The sequence below is a fragment of the Oncorhynchus mykiss genome, chromosome 10, assembly GCF_057628025.1.
Source record: "Oncorhynchus mykiss isolate SJ-2025 chromosome 10, ASM5762802v1, whole genome shotgun sequence".
Taxonomy (NCBI): Eukaryota; Metazoa; Chordata; class Actinopteri; order Salmoniformes; family Salmonidae; genus Oncorhynchus; species Oncorhynchus mykiss.
The window spans coordinates 12,511,952-12,529,086 of record NC_143031.1 but is presented as its reverse complement, the minus strand read 5'-3'; positions in this window follow the sequence as shown (position 1 = coordinate 12,529,086).

The window sequence follows — 17,135 nt, the reverse complement described above, 5'->3', positions numbered from 1 at the left end:
CGACGCTCCCGTGCTGGCTCATCCGGACCCCTCTTTGGCGTTCATAGTGGAGGTGGACGCATCCGAGGCTGGGGTTGGAGCTGTGCTATCACAGCGCTCGGGCACGCCACCAAAGCTCCGCCCCTGTGCTTTCTTTTCGAAGAAGCTCGGTCTGGCGGAGCGAAACTATGATGTGGGGGACCGGGAGTTGTTAGCTGTGGTAAAGGTCCTGAAAGATGTGGAGACACTGGCTTGAGGGGGCCAAGCAACCTTTCCTCATCTGGACTGACCACCGTAATCCGGAGTATATCCGGGCAGCGAGGAGACTGAATCCGAGTCAGGCAAGGTGGGCCATGTTTTTTTTTAACCAGATTTAGGTTCACTCTCTCTTACAGACCAGGTTCCCTCAACACGAAGGCCGACGCGATGTCCCGTCTCTATGACACTGAGGATCGGCTATTCCAAAGTCTCACCATTACATGCCTTCCATCTCACCGCACAGGGTTCCCAGCACATGTCCCCAGTTACTGGAGGTATAGGCACAGCCTTGTGGACACCTAAAAAGTAATGTACTGCTCCATATGGACATGTTTGTTTTTGAGATACCTCTTAGCACCCCACACTCCTTCTGAAAATTCCAGCATTATCAGTGGAGGAGAGAGTGACTTCATCACTACCTGTATTTGTGAGCGGTATTGTTGTGAGAGGTATTGACATGTTGAATGCACCGAGGTGTGTGTTTGAACTACTGGCACACAGCTCGGACACCCATGCATACCCGACAAGACATGTCACAAGAGGTCTCTTCACTGTCCCCAAGTCCAGAACAGACTATGGGAGGCGCACAGTATTACATAGAGCCATGACTACATGGAACTCTATTCCACATCAAGTAACCCATGCAAGCAGTAAAATTCAATTTAAAAAACAGATTAAAAAACACCTTATGGAACAGTGGGAACGGTGAAGCAACACAAACATAGGCACAGACACATGCATACAAACACACGATAACATACGCATTATCCACACACGTACAAATGGATTTTGTGTTGTGGATATGTGGTAGTAGAGTAGGGGCCTGAGGGAACACACTTAATGTGTTGTGAAATCTGTTGTGAATGTATTAGAATGTTTAAAAAAATGTATAACTAACTTAATTTTTCTGTCCCCCAGGAAGAGTAGCTGCTGCCTTGACAACAGCCAATGGGTATCCATAAATACAAATACATAATACAAATGGCACTTGCTCATGCATGTTAGGTGCATCTATTTTCTGCCTTCCTATCAGAACTAATGATTTCACTTTCACCCATTTAAAAGGTTGGAAAAGGAGACACAGACTCTGTAACGAGCAGTTCATTCATGGTCATTATCAATCAAGGCTCCGCTGGGATCCTTCCATTGGCCTCAGATCAACATTTACAGTGGGACACAGTGAAAAGCCATTGGGGTTGTTTTAGTTCTCTGTACACACATTCCACTCCCATGACATCATGCTCAGGAAGGTTGTGTCCTCTTGATATCTCCACTAAAGAGGCATGAGGAAACAAACCCAAGGAAGTAGAATTCTAGTGAGCCTATAAAATAATGTGATTGACAGATGACAGTTGACATGTGTTGTGCTTGGTGCAGGAAGAGAGGTGGTGTGGTGGATGGGAGCCTGTTCACTGAGGCCTACTCTGTGCTCCCAGGAAACTGTCATTAGCTGAGGTGTTGGAGTCATTGTGAAGTGTTGCATCGTTGAGAGGAAGTGCTGGCCGGAGGAGGAGAGTGAGGCGGAGGGCCAGAAAGGGTAATGAAGGTGTAATTTGGGAACCATCTGTGAGGTGCCTGAAGGGGTTCCTCTCCGGAACTCCCCCTGCGGAGGGGCACAGGTGCTGGATGCCGGGTAGGTGCACCCGGGGTGCGAGGGTTGAGCTGGAGCTGAGCGTGTCAGTGTGTAGTGAGACAAAGGGAGAACCTGTGGGCAAGGCTGGAGGTCCTCTCCATGCATGCTGGGTGTGTATAGAGAGAGTAGAGAGGTTTTATCAGTGATAGAATTTGGGCTGTGGTTCCTCTTTATTGCTGAGACCCTCCTGGGTGGATTGTGTGTATTGAGACCCAGGGCTGAGCCCTAATTGGCAGTGACCTCACTTGAAAAAACTGCGATTTTTGCGGATCCCCTCTCGCATGGATGGTTATGAGGTGGTGTGCCGGCTGTCCTCGTCTGATCTTTGATGTGGGGGATAAAGATGGGAAATGGGAGAGGTCCTAATCTTAAGTGGTTAAGCTGGAGTCTTTGAGTGGCCTTTAATGGTCTTAAATTAGCACAGATGACTGAGAAAACATGGACAAAAGAGAGCGTTATTAAATACACAGACACTGTTTTCACATGTTCCTGCTGCCTTCCTTGGCCTGTGGAATGATGGTGCTTTTGTTTAGCTGTGCATTTAGTTTCAGGAAAGGCATTACTATATGCTACACAGAGAAAGGCTGTGTATTTTTAAAACTTTCTAAAGGTATAGGCAGTGGAAATCCTTGTTAATAAATCAGTGGGCTCTGCATCCATGGTAATACTGATATCCCAGGGTTCCTCACCTCTCACATTTCATGAATGACCAATCAGTGTTATGGGCTTATGGCTGTGGATAGCAACCAATACCACATTTCTTGATTACAAGTTTGGGAGTGTGTATGTGTTTGTTTATGTAAATAACCCATGAAGAAGTGGATAGTGAAGAAGAGGATGGTGAAGATGAAGATGATCAGTTATATTTCTTATTGTTTATCATATGATCTAATCATTTTAGAAAATTGGTCTTCTGTGAGCAATGGATGGATAACACCACCAAATTCTGTGCAGAATCGATCTCTTCCTCTCTTCCGATTAATTTTGTCTCTGCTCCCTCACTTACACATTCAGAGAAGCGATTCTTCCCATTCCGTAAGCCATAGGAAATCTGCCCAAACCCAAAACGCCCGCCCACTACCTCTGAGGTGAGGCAGGTGTGGGCGCTTGCCGGCGAGTTTAATGCTTGTTTTTAATCCTTTCGTGTCCGCCCCCCCCGCCCCTCCCCCACCTCCCCTCCTACCCCCCCACTTCCTCCTAAATGTGCACGGTGGCGGCTAGCTCCTTCCTGCTTTGAAACGCTCAAGTCAAGCGTGCTGGCTCTCTCACTGGTAATGAGTTTAAGAGGCTCTGCTGAGCCACCCGGGCTTCCTGAATAATAGTCCTTCCGCTGGCTCTGTCCTTGTCGGGGAATGTGGCAGGTGGCTGGGTTGGGCAGACTTTTGTCTGTCTTGTTTTCTCCCTCCTTTTTGGACAGGACAGAACAAGGCATTTAAACCCCACACACCAACCCTACTCCAGCCACAGTGTGTCTGTCTCTCTATAACCTGTGTTGTAATCAGCAGCTTCAGCTTTGGAGGACTGTGAAGTCAAAATCAAATCCACACACGTCACATGCGACGAATACAACCTTACAGTGAAATACTTACTTACAAGCCCTTAACCAACAATGAGGTTTTAAGAACAATAAGTGTTAAGTAAAAAAATAGATATGTAAAAAATAGATAAGTAAAAAATAAGTGATTTGTTTAATGGAGATGCATTAACTAAAGTATTGTAATTTTTTATAAACAAACTTTTAACTCTCTTAACTTTCAAACAAGATACTGAATGTAGCCTAAAGTCTATTAATACTTGTTGTTATTCTCCTTGTACTTGCCTGTAGTTGAGTGTTGGTAATGACCCCACTCACTGGATCGATTCCCCGAGCTGACAAGGTAAAAATCTGTCGTTCTGCCCCTGAACAAGGCAGTTAACCCACTGTTCCTAGGCTGTCATTGTAAATAAGAATGTGTTCTTAACTGACTTGCCTAGTTAAATAAAGGATAAACAAACAAACAAACAAACACGACTAAAGTGGCCACAGTCTCCGCTGTCTCCTGGGGCCGGAGAGAGCCTTTCCCCTGGAGCAGGGCTAGTTGTTTTCCTAGGGAAGAGGATTGTGTTCATCTACAGGGGCACAGATTTCCTCTAATCTGGCATGCCTCACATTCCCAATTTCCTACACTGATCTGTGACTTTTCCCCACTCTGTGATGCTGCTGCCATGGTCAGGGCCTCAGGGCCTGCCTCCCTCCCTCCCTGCATGCTCATATATAGCCTACCACAGCCATGGATAGGCCTCCCATAGTCCTCTCACAACATGAGGAATTTCTCTTTTCCCCCTGAGGCTGTACATTTCCATCTACTAGTAGTCTGTCGGTCTGTCTCTGTCTGTCTGTTTGAATAGAGCTTTTATCATGTGTAATTCTACAGTCTATTATTCTATGTTCCTGCTGCAGAACTGACAAAAACAAGTAGAAGACGTGCTCTCTGCTTATCACAACCCCCATAGAAGTCCCTATGCACATGGTCGACCATGGTCCGATAGAACACAATGGTTCTTTGGTCAAGAGCATGACAGGGTGTCCCTGGCAGTGAAGCGTGAGAGCTTTTGTCTGGTAGCCCTCCTCCTTCACGCCATGGCTCTTTATTCACCGGTGCCTGGGGATGGAATGTGGCGACACCGAGTGCTGCGATGATGGAGACGCTGGCTGCTGGGATCGTGGTGCAAGTCCTCTTCCTATCAGAGTGCATCCCGAATGGCACCCTACATTCTATATAGTGAAATACTTATCCTATGGGCCTTGGTCAAAAGTAGTGCACAAAATAGGAAATGGGGTTCCATTTTGGATGCAGATCGGTCTCCATTAATGTTGCTGTAGCCAATGGGGAAAAATATCAGAAATCTGAAGTATGAGCATACTGGAATTATCTATGTTCAGATCCCTCAGGCGTCATACAAGTCAAGACCTCTCCAAGCCCAAAGCCAGACACACCGTGGATGAATTAACATTAGCCTTTAATAAGTTTGAGTGTTTGGGACTACTGTCTGTCTCCTGCCCTCCACGTGCCTCGGCAGCAGCAGCTCTCCAGTGATTATTATTAAAGTGTGTGTGGTTGGAGGACAGACGTCCTACCGGATATTTTCCCACAGTTCAACTCTGGGATGTTAATTGCTATTTTCTTTGTACATGAGAATAGATGTTCTGGGCTCAGCTTGGTTGTGCTTTCATTACGACTGATTACCTTGTGGGACGGGGATCCACGTCTGTCTCCCTGGGCCACGTGTTCAACCTGAGGAAAGGAGAGGAGAAGAGAAGAGAGGAGAGGAGAAGACAGGAGAAGAGAGGATGGGAGAAGAGAGGAGGGGAGAAGAGAGGAGGGGAGAAGAGAAGAGGGGAGAAGAGAAGAGAAGAGGGGAGAAGCCTTACGAGCACCACCGTCTGACCCTGCCTCTAACTTTGATGTCCATCTCACAATATTTGCACTCCAGGTGGAAATGGGACCCATCTGCAGCAGGCTTTTTGCTCCAATTTGCCAGTGTGCACCACACTGCACAAAAATACAGGCCCACGCACAGACACACACACACAGGCATACAGACACACATATACACATTTAAAGGCATGCACGCACACACACACACATGCACACGAGCACACATGCAACCCCCACACAGCATACATGCAACCCCCACACAGCACACATGCAACCCCCACACAGCACACATGCAACCCCCACACAGCACACAGCTCGACATGGCTTATTGGCCACTTCATCAGATGGTAAATAGAAGGTAGCGGAAGCATGGGAACACTCTATCAGCACAGTATCGCCAGTCCTGTTTACTCTGCCAGTCTTTATCTGTCACATGAGTGCGGCCCGGTCACATAAACATTGCCCTAGAGTGGAGCACCCTGGGATAGCGGCGGATGCCACGTGAACACTGGAGATATGCTCTCTGTAAAGCCTCTTGGACCGAGTCGTTTGCCATTTACATTATACACGTGTCCTTCCCAGAGTAAAACACAAACAGTGCTTTTCATGTCCAAATCAACATCTGTATTCTGAGAGGAAATAAAGTAAGCCACTGTGTCATTGATTTAAATGATTCTTGTTGTTACAGCAGCTTCGAACTAGGTAGATGTGAGCTCTAATTCAACCTTTAGTCAATAGCTTAATGTGACTTTGATCAGTCAAGTTTTATTTTCGGGCCTTAACAGACATTACAGAAGTGTATAAAACATGATTTCTGTGGTTAACCTTTTCTCTTTCCCATCTTACACCTTGATTGAAAAACAGACCTCTTGGCTAATCAAGATGTCCTCCAATGAGTTAAACCTATGAGAGGAATGAACAGAGAGCTCTGATGCCCGGGGATAACTCCCAGGACAAGCCCCGCTGATTGAAAGGAATGATATCAGCATCTCCCTTTGACCTGCGTTTTCACTATCATCCTCCACAGAGGATGGGGGAGGGAGGGAAGAGGAGGCGGGTTAAAAGGTGGTGGGTTTGAGGATGGTAACAAGCTCAACCCTTGTTTTGTTTTCCTCTGAATGACAAGTAAATAAAAAAGTGGCAGTTAAAGGAACTACGAGACAGGTCCAACAGGAATCCCTCACGGCACTTCCTGCCGCTCAGAGGCCATAAACAAGTCTGGCTGGCTCCAGCTCATATCCCACGGCAACAGGCCAGGGTCCCGGCAGCTAGGCTACCCGCTGCTGCCTAGGCTAGGCCGCCAGCGGCAAGGAGAGGTAGGGAAAGGTTGCTAATGTTCAAGCTGGGTGGACCTCTTTAAGCAACTGCTGGTAGTCTGTCTGCCTCACTGTGGCAGATGATGGTCGCCACCTGAGGTGCAGTGGAAAATCAAGCTTTATGGGGACTGTAGGAGAGATGGGTTCATTAGATGGAGCTCAACAGTGTAATGTATGTTCATGATAATGGCCTTTGTAAAATAGGGCAGGGTAAACCTGTGTCTGATAGCTAAGCTAGGTTGTTTGGTTGGATATTGAATCACTATAAGGCTGCAGGGTAGAGCAGTATGGATGGTGTCTTAACTGGCTTGTCAACTCACCACCTTCAACCAAACACTGGTACACTTTTTATTTTTTTTCTTGTGGTATCCAACTGTCACAGTCTTGTCTCATCGCTGCAACTCCCCTATGGACTCGGGAGAGGCCACTGCTTCTTGACACACTGCTCTCTTTACCCGGAAGCCAACCGCACGCACCAATGTGTCGGTGGAAACACAGTCCAACTGACAACCAAAGTCAGCTTGCAGGCGCCTGGTCTCACTAGAGCACGATGAGACAAGGAAATCCCGGCCGGCCAAACCCTCCCCTAACCCGGACGACACTGGGCCAATTGTGCACCGACTCATGTGACACAGCCTGGGATTGAACCCGAAGCTGTAGTGACACCATAGTGACCTCTGTGCTGTAGTGACCGCTGTGCTGTAGTGACCGCTGCGCTGTAGTGACCGCTGCGCCACTCTAGTATGCTAACATATAATACAGCTGCAATCTATACACAGCTACACAGTACCGCCCTAGTATGCTAACATAGAATACAGCTCTAGTATGCTAACATAGAATACAGCTCTAGTATGCTAGCATAGAGTACAGCTCTAGTATGCTAACATAGAATACAGCTCTAGTATGCTAACATAGAATACAGCTCTAGTATGTTAGCATAGAATACAGCTCTAGTATGCTAACATAGAATGCAGCTGCAGTCTATACACAGCTATACAGTACCGCCCTAATATGCTAACATAGAATACAGCTCTAATATGCTAACATAGAATACAGCTGCAGTCTATACACAGCTACACAGTACCGCCCTAGTATGCTAACATAGAATACAGCTCTAATATGCTAACATAGAATACAGCTGCAGTCCATACAGAGCTACACAGTACCGCCCTAGTATGCTAACATAGAATACAGCTCTAATATGCCAACATAGAATACAGCTGCAGTCTGTACACAGCTACATAGTACAGCCCTAGTATGCTAACATAGAATACAGCTGCAGTCCATACACCGCTACACAGTTCAGCCCTAGTATGCTAACATAGAATACAGCCCTAGTATGCTAACATAGAATACAGCTCTAATATGCTAACATAGAATACAGCTCTAGTATGCTAACATAGAATACAGCTCTAGTATGCTAACATAGAATACAGCTCTAGTATGCTAACATAGAATACAGCTCTAGTATGCTAACATAGAATACAGCTCTAGTATGCTAACATAGAATACAGCTCTAGTATGCTAACATAGAATACAGCTCTAGTATGCTAACATAGAATACAGCTCTAGTATGCTAACATAGAATACAGCTCTAGTATGCTAACATAAAATACAGCTCTAGTATGCTAACATAGAATACAGCTCTAGAATGCTAACATAGAATACAGCTCTAGTATGCTAACATAGAATACAGCTCTAGTATGCTAACATAGAATACAGCTCTAGTATGCTAACATAGAATACAGCTCTAGTATGCTAACATAGAATACAGCTCTAGTATGCTAACATAGACAGTCAATTATAAAAGTGGCCCTCAAGGACATGTGACAACTGGAAGGTGAAATAACTGACCATGGAAATGGTGGGACAGAGCTAGAGCGCTCACTAACATAACTTAAACCTGCTATCTCTACTAAGCTGCTGCAGTTACCAGCAGGCTGTACAATGTAAACAAACTCTGCATCTTATGACCACGATAATAAAGGGACCTAAATATTTTATCTAAAGCATAAACGTAACTGCAATGCACTGTGTGCATGACACATAGAAAACAGTTAGCCTGGCTACGTAGCTAACGTAGTTGCTAGCAATGACGATGCATAAGCAATTACAAATTACAACTTTATAATAAACCAGATTACTTCATCACCCCCTGAAAGCATACATACAGTATGAGAAACATGACATATTCTTACTTACTTTTAGATGCACACACAAATACAGTTAAACATGCAGCAACTTGTCTTCTTATTACTTCTGTGGATAAACACAAACTGTCTGTTCTCTGTCTTCACCGAAACTCACAGGCTGGAGGCGGGATTTACAACAAGCAGGCTAAATGGATTGTCTCTGATTGGATTAAAAGTTAGTGGTGATTGAATGATGAGCGGTCGGACATTCTAACTAAAGGGACAAACTAGGGGTGCATAGGGAAATACTAAATCTGAAGGTCTGGCTTTTTCTACAACCTTAGATGACCTGAGACTCATATCCGTGATGGAATCCTGGGCTGTCATTGGAGGGCCAGGAGTTTTTTCCTGACCATGTGTGACCTGACCAGGAACAACTCTGGGGTCCTAGTTATAGGGTATAAGCCAGGCCGCTGGAGTTTTTCCTGTGACGGTCAGTCACGTAATCAGGAACGACCCCTAGCCCAATAGCCTAGTCATTACACGTTTCTTGTCGTTGACATTTCCAAACCATGGTCAGAGCTAATTTGTGTCCTCTCCTCTCCTCTCCTCTCCTCTCCTCTCCTCTCCTCTCCTCTCCTCTCCTCTCCTCTCCTCTCCTCTCCTCTCCCCTTCCTTGGGCTCAGTGCTTTCAGTGGGGCATGCTGCCCTAAATTTACTCCTGGAGCCCGTGAACTCTGGGAGTGTGTCTGGGTCCCACAGTGAGTAGACTGGAGACAGACTGCCAGTGGGGAGGCTAACTGGCCAAGTGCTGCTGAGGAGTAGGGAGGGATGGACCCTCTATTGGACTGGAGCATTACGAACTAGTGCTCCATTTAAAAACCTATCCACCAGGGACTAGGCTAAACAAACAGAGAGAGACTGGCTGACTGACCCACCACAGGGATCTGGTGGCAGGCTGGAGATATGCTGCTGATGTAATAGACATCCGCTGAGCGATTCACCATTCAGTAGCATCTGGAATATTAACATGCCCTTGAAATATATTCCTGACAGGCCTGAACCACGTTTTATCTCAATGCCAAGGTGTCGTCTTACAGAGAAAAGTTGTGACAGTGAATCTGGAGATTGAAGGACTTTACAGTTGTAAACGTTTTATTTTTCACAACCCACTGTTTTTTTCTTCTACAGTTTTCCATTTGGAGTGAGGGAGCAGCGCTGACAGTATTTATAGCCTGGTGTTCTACCCAAAATGATCAGTGTACCACAAAATAACTTCCTCAGTCCTCACCGCAAAATAACAGGATGCCTTCAATTGTGTGTATTTATTAATTTTAGCAAGGGATCACTAGCTTTATAAATAGCCATATTCCTGCAGCACTCCAGTCAGCTGTGTAAACTTCCTCTTCTGAGTATTTGTCTCTCTCTCTCTCCCCCTCACTCTGCTTGCTCCTGAGGGAAAAAGAGTAGGTGAACACAGAGTCCCAAGACAGCGGTGAATTGTCTGCTAAGTCGAGCCGAGCCAAGCGCCCCCACAACTCCTGCCCACTTGACGCTAGCGTCTGGCCTCCATTAAAAATCCATTCTGGCAGGTCAGGGGTCAGAGGTGAGAGGTCACAGCGTGTTAATGGGTAAGGTGGGGGGTCCTTTCTGCTTGGCTGGTCATCATAACCATACACAAGCCCTCAACCTCCCCATACTGTGTATTTAATATCCAATCAACACATGACAAAACCCAGGTTACACTGTTAACTGTCCCTGCATCACATATGACTGGTACTGTTGTATTGCATCAAAGGTATTTGTCTACAACCAAAACACTGAAAAGGATGAAGGATGAGTAGTTGACAAACCCAGTAGTAGAACTGAAGTGATGTGCTTTACTGGATGATATGTACTTGACATTTTCATTGAACTTTCTAACGGTACTATCTTTCAAAGTCTCTTGCAAAATAAGATGCATGATAGATCAGGGCAGAACCACCATAGGCATGTGTAATATTATGTGAATGCTCAGCTCATAGTACTATAAGTAAGGGCCCCTCTCGCTACACCTCTCTCTCTCCCTCTCTCGCCACCCCTCTCTCTGCCTCTCTCTCTCTGCCTCTCTCTCGCTCTCTCTCTCTGCCTCTCTCTCTCTGCCTCTCTCTCGCTCCCTCTCTCTGCCTCTCTCTACACCCCTGTCTCTATCTCCCCTCCCATCTCTCTGCCTCTCTCTCCACCCTCTCTCCCTCTCTCCACCCCTCTCACTGTCTCGCTCTCCACCTCTCTTTCTCTCTCCACCCCTCTCTCTCTCTCTCTCTCTCTCTCTCTCTCTCTCCACCCTCTCTCTCTCCCTCTCCCTCTCTCCACCCCTCTCACTGTCTCGCTCTCCACCTCTCTCTCTCTCTCTCTCTCTCTCTCTCCACCTCTCTCTCTCCCTCTCTCACCCTCTCTCTATACCTCTCTCTCCCTCTCTCCACCCCTTTCACTGCCTCGCTCTCCACCTCTCTTTCTCTCTCCACCCCCTCTCTCTCCCTCTCTCCACCTCTCTCTCTCTCTCTCTCTCTCTCTCTCCACCTCTCTCTCTCCCTCCCTCTACACCTCTTTCCACCTCTCTCTCTCTATCTCTCGCTATCTCTCTCTCTCCCTCTCTCTTCACCTATCCACCTCCCAAGCTCCAGCACATCTCCACATGGGGCCTGTGGGTCAGTAAATCACAGGAACAATATTTCAGCACGGGACAAACCTCCCCATTCCAGTTCTGAGTCTGACTCCACTTAGTTACCCCTATGATCGTAGATGGAGATGTTGTCTTCAGACTGCAACTGTCTCCCTGAGCTTAACAGTATATGTCTGTTTGTATTAATCACCCTGTTTTTCTAAAATGTAGGTATAGCTATTATACCAGCTTCGCTATGGTGTACCAGCGACATGCTTGAGACTAATAAATGTGTGTGCTACTGTGGGTGATTGGAGGGTTTCCTTGTTATGTTGATACGGATGTGAAATTAATAGGTGTAGAAGTGTGTGTGTGTTTGTGCGCGTGTGTGTGTGCGTACTGTACATGCATGTGTCTGTGTGTGTGTCAGAGTAGTTGCCTGGTTGTGCAATCAACATGTGCCTGGGTGCCTGGGGCCCGGTGCTTGTTAATCTGCTCTCCTTCCTGCTGTCACGTTAAACAAAACAAACAGGGAATTTATCTGCCCTTCTCCACGAAGCGAGCGAAGCTTGCTGGGAGCCGACACACGTCACCAGAGGCTCACTTCAGCCAAGAGAGGGGATCATATATCTCCCCCTGATCACAGGTGGCTCTTTTATTTATTCTGCAGAGAGGATGTTGCACTTAGGATATGATACAACATGTCACTGAGGAATTGTCCCTCCTCGACCATACCGCTGATTTAAAAACAAGCTTCTTAGACTCATCATCGGCAGTGCCAGCTCCTCCAGGACAATGTTCCCTCCCTGGTGTCTCGCTGCTACCTTCCACTGCCAAGTTCTCCTCTTCCTCCTCCTCCTCCTCCTCCTCCTCCAGGACAGTGCTCCCTCCTCCTCCTCCTCCTACCCCTCCTACCCCGCCTTCTCTAGGACAGTGCTCTCACCTGCTCCTCCTCCTCCTCCCCCAGGACAATGCTCCCTTCCTGCTCCCTACCATCACCAAGCCCTCCTCCTCACATCAGAGAGATGGTCCCTCTAGGGTAGATGGGTGGGGGCCTCTGGAACCCTCTAGAAGAGATGGGTGGGGGCCTCTGGAACCCTCTAGAAGAGATGGGTGGGGGCCTCTGGAGCCCTCTAGGAGAGATGGGTGGGGGCCTCTGGAACCCTCTAGGAGAGATGGGTGGGGGCCTCTGGAACCCTCTCGGAGAGATGGGTGGGGGCCTCTGGAACCCTCTAGGAGAGATGGGTGGGGGCCTCTGGAACCCTCTAGAAGAGATGGGTGGGGGCCTCTGGAGCCCTCTAGGAGAGATGGGTGGGGGCCTCTGAAACCCTCTAGAAGAGATGGGTGGGGGCCTCTGGAGCCCTCTAGGAGAGATGGGTGGGGGCCTCTGAAACCCTCTAGAAGAGATGGGTGGGGGCCTCTGGAACCCTCTAGGAGAGATAGGTAGGGGCCTCTGGAACCCTCTAGAAAAGATGGGTGGGGGCCTCTGGAACCCTCTAGGAGAGATGGGTGGGGGCCTCTGGAACCCTCTCGGAGAGATGGGTGGGGGCCTCTGGAACCCTCTAGGAGAGATGGGTGGGGGCCTCTGGAACCCTCTAGGAGAGATGGGTGGGGGCTTCTGGAACCCTCTAGGAGAGATGGGTGGGGGCCTCTGGAACCCTCTAGAAGAGATGGGTGGGGGCCTCTGGAACCCTCTGGAAGAGATGGGTGGGGGCCTCTGGAACCCTCTAGGAGAGATGGGTGGGGGCCTCTGGAACCCTCTCGGAGAGATGGGTGGGGGCCTCTGGAACCCTCTAGGAGAGATGGGTGGGGGCCTCTGGAACCCTCTGGAAGAGATGGGTGGGGGCCTCTGGAACCCTCTAGGAGAGAAGGGTGGGGGCCTCTGGAACCCTCTAGAAAAGATGGGTGCTGGCCTCTGGAACCCTCTAGGATAGATGGATGTGGGCCTCTGGAACCCTCTAGGAGAGATGGGTGGGGGCCTCTGGAACCCTCTAGGAGAGATGGGTGGGGGCTTCTGGAACCCTCTAGGAGAGATGGGTGGGGGCCTCTGGAACCCTCTAGAAGAGATGGGTGGGGGCCTCTGGAACCCTCTGGAAGAGATGGGTGGGGGCCTCTGGAACCCTCTAGAAGAGATGGGTGGATGCAGATTATCAAGCTGTAAAACCAAAGGGACCGCTGCTACTTTGCTCAAGGAAGGTGCTGAATTTGGGTGAATCACCCTGGGGTGATGTGGTCTCCATGGATGTAAACCTAATGTCTGCATTTGTTCACAACGTTTATGTCTTCCAAGTTGCTCTGCACTGTCATTACTAGCTATACAAGATGAGCTGTAAATCTCTGATGTGTACAGACATTCCCAGTACACCCAGGCATCCCCTTCCCAGTACTATCCTCAATCTCCATGCAGTAACTCTTGAATAACTTTGTTTAGTTGATATTGTTGCAGTTCAGATCTTTATATTCATTGTAGCAAACTGCAAAGTCACTTTCACAACCCTCAGCTTTGACTGAGCTATTCTCCCCGTACATAAGTGGGCCACAAGCACAACATACTCATTACAGTAAAAGCCAAATATCAACCATATGCAGAAAAGCCACATCAGACACCCATGTTTGCTTCATAAAAATCTTGAAAATGACGAAACAAAAAAAGTTAGTACTTAAAAAATTGTGTGAAAACCCAGTCCCTTGACTTACTCCCTAGATATGAATATTAATCATTGCTTTTATCCCCATTTAAAAAACATTGAAACATGAAAAATAAGTAATTCAAGGAATAAATAAATAATGTATGTATGTTACATGCCCCCTCCAGAGCCAGACATGCTGACTTTGTTGGGCGACCATAAAATACACGGCCTGCTCCTGGGTTAGGGTCATTATTTCCTTATGTTCATTTTTTCTCTCTACCCTTCTCTCTCTTCCTGCCTCTCTCTCTCTCTCTCTCTCTCTTTCTTTATCTCTCCCCTCTCTCTGCCTCTTTTCTCTCCACACCTTTCTCTCTATTCACTCCTTTTTCTCTCTCTCCCTCTCGTTCTCTCCATATCTCTCTCTCCCTCTTGTTCTCTCCATATCTCTCTATCAGCCTTTCGTTCTCTCCATATCTCTCTCACCCTCTCGTTCCCTCCATCTCTCTTTCTGAGAGGTCAGGGGTCATGTTACCTTTTACAGTTTCTCACTGTGCACCAGTCTAATAAATAGGGCAGTGAGGTGTAGGTAGAGGACATGCTTATCGACTGCTCGGCTCCCGGAATCAGCGCTCCCTTTTCCAGAGCCAATACATTTGGGAATTAGTTTGTGTGAAGGAAGTAGGATTTGTAAAGTGCTAACCCAGCTAGCACATTTGGTTCCTTGGGCATTGTGGGAACCTACGTTTTTGGTTTCCCACTGATTCTGGGAATGAAGCCATAGGTTGCCTGACCGGTAAAATTTTGCCTGTTCTAGGAATTCACATTTTTAGGTTGCAGGGAGGTTTTGAAAACATTTTGCTATGATTCCCTAAAAGTTTTCCTGGGAGGTTTTATTAATGTTGTGAGAACGGAAATGATAGGTTATGTTTCAATAAGCCTTTTAATAACACTTCTATCGTAGTTTGGGTTAACTGTTTTGACCTCCAAACACAGATAGGACAGATGGAAATTAATCTGCTTAGGTATTAATCATGGACACACATTTATTTTTTTTGTGTCACAGTGTCAGTAAGTTTCAAACCTATGATCTTCTGTTCTGTATCCATGGAATTAGTCCACTGTGATACCAGGATGGAGCCAGTATGACATGTATTTTAACTCATACTAAGCTGTTCATTTTAATTCAAACGCACACCATTTCTTTCAACTTATTTTTATTTTTTATTGAGCAAAATATTAAAGTGAACTATCATTTGTTTTTCAACAGGTCAGTGACCCAACACACCTCCAGGCTGTGTAAGAGCTATTTGACCAAGTAGGAGAGTGATTGAGTGCTGCATCAGATGACCTAGCCTCACTCGACATCAATCCAATTGAGATGGTTTGGGATGAGTTGGACCACAGAGTGAAGGAAAAGCAGTCAAAAAGTGCTCAGCATATGTGGGAACTCCTTCAAAACTGTTGGAAAAGTATTCCAGGTGAAGATGGTTGAGAGAATGCCAAGAGTGTGCGAAACTGTCATCAAGGCAAAGGGTGGCTACTTTGAAGAATCTAAAATCTAAAATATATTTTGATTTGTTTAACACTTTCTTGTTTACTACATGATTCCATATGTGTTATTTCAAAATGTTGATGTCTTCACTACTATTCTACAATGTAGAAAATAGCAAAAATAAAGAAAAAGTCTGGAATGAATAGGTGTGTCCAAACTTTTGACTGGTACGGTATATATATTTTTGTTGTTGTTGTATTTTTCTCCCCAATTTTGGGATATCCAATCTTGTCTCATTGCTGCAACTCCCCAACGGGCTTGGGAGAGGCAAAGGTTGAGTCATGCGTTGTCCGAAACATGACCCGCCAAATCGCTCTTAACACCCGCCCGCTTGGCCTGCCACAAGGAGTCACTAGAGCACAATAAGCCAAGAAAAGCCCCCCTTGCCAAACCCTCCCCTAACACGGACAACACTGGGCCAATTGTGCACTGCACAATCACGGCTGGTAGTGACACAGCCTGGGATTGAACCCGGGTCTGTAGTGACACCTCAAGCGCTGCTATGCTGTGCCTTAGACCGCTGCACCACTTGGAAGACCTGAAGTGAGAAAAAAAAATCAAAAATAAACTGACGTTCACAAACAGAAACAATACATCAGAAAAACAAAACAACCATTTTTCAACATTATACAACACATACAACAACATGCCTGAACATGGATTATTTGAGATGGTCCACATAGAGTTCTCCAATTCTGTCAAATTATGTCTGTTTTTTGTTTGACTTTATAAAATATATATAATCTAGTGGTATGTAACTAGATAGTCCTCCAGTTTGTTATTGAGGGTGAATATGAGGCTTTTTGTTTGAGGGCTATAGATTTTTTTACAACAATAAAACCTACATTACAAAACTTTCTCTGATATTGATCACCAATATTTACATTTTTCAACAGACATAATCATGGAGATGGATGGAATACATTTGTAATGGTGTCCGTTTTGGAGGACCACAGCATATGTAATTGGGTTCATTTGTGCTTTTTGCAGATCCAACAGAGATGTGACGTTTCTGGGTGCATTAGATGCATTCTGGCAGGAGTGTAGTAAGTCCTATGAGTTAGGTTAGACTGCAGTAGTTTATGTCTTAGGTAGACGGAGCAGGTATGAGCATTTATGAGCAGGTATGAGCATCTCTGTGACCAATGGTTATCCTCAATTTCTTCCTTTAGATCTGTTTCCCATGTTTTCCTTTTAGGTTCTGAACCACCAGGCAGAGTTTCAATCAACCCTTGATATAACTTGGCAATTCACTTCTTAGGCGTAGCAGCTTCTTTCAGTATTTTTTCTATGCTAAAAGCTTTTGGTTCATCCAGATTCTGTTGCGATTAAATACGATTTCTGATCTTAGGGACTAAAAGATATTCCAAATAGGGGTGCCTGGCGATATTAGTTCTTTCCACCTCATTAATTTATCTACATTTTCCCAAATACTAATGGAATTGAGAATCATTGGATTGTCTGTTTTTTATTCAATGCCTTGGACCTGAAGTAGTGAATATATTCGTAAGGTATTACATTTATGGCTTCATGCACAAGGATAGTCTGCTGTCCATTGTTGAAGTGAACACAGTT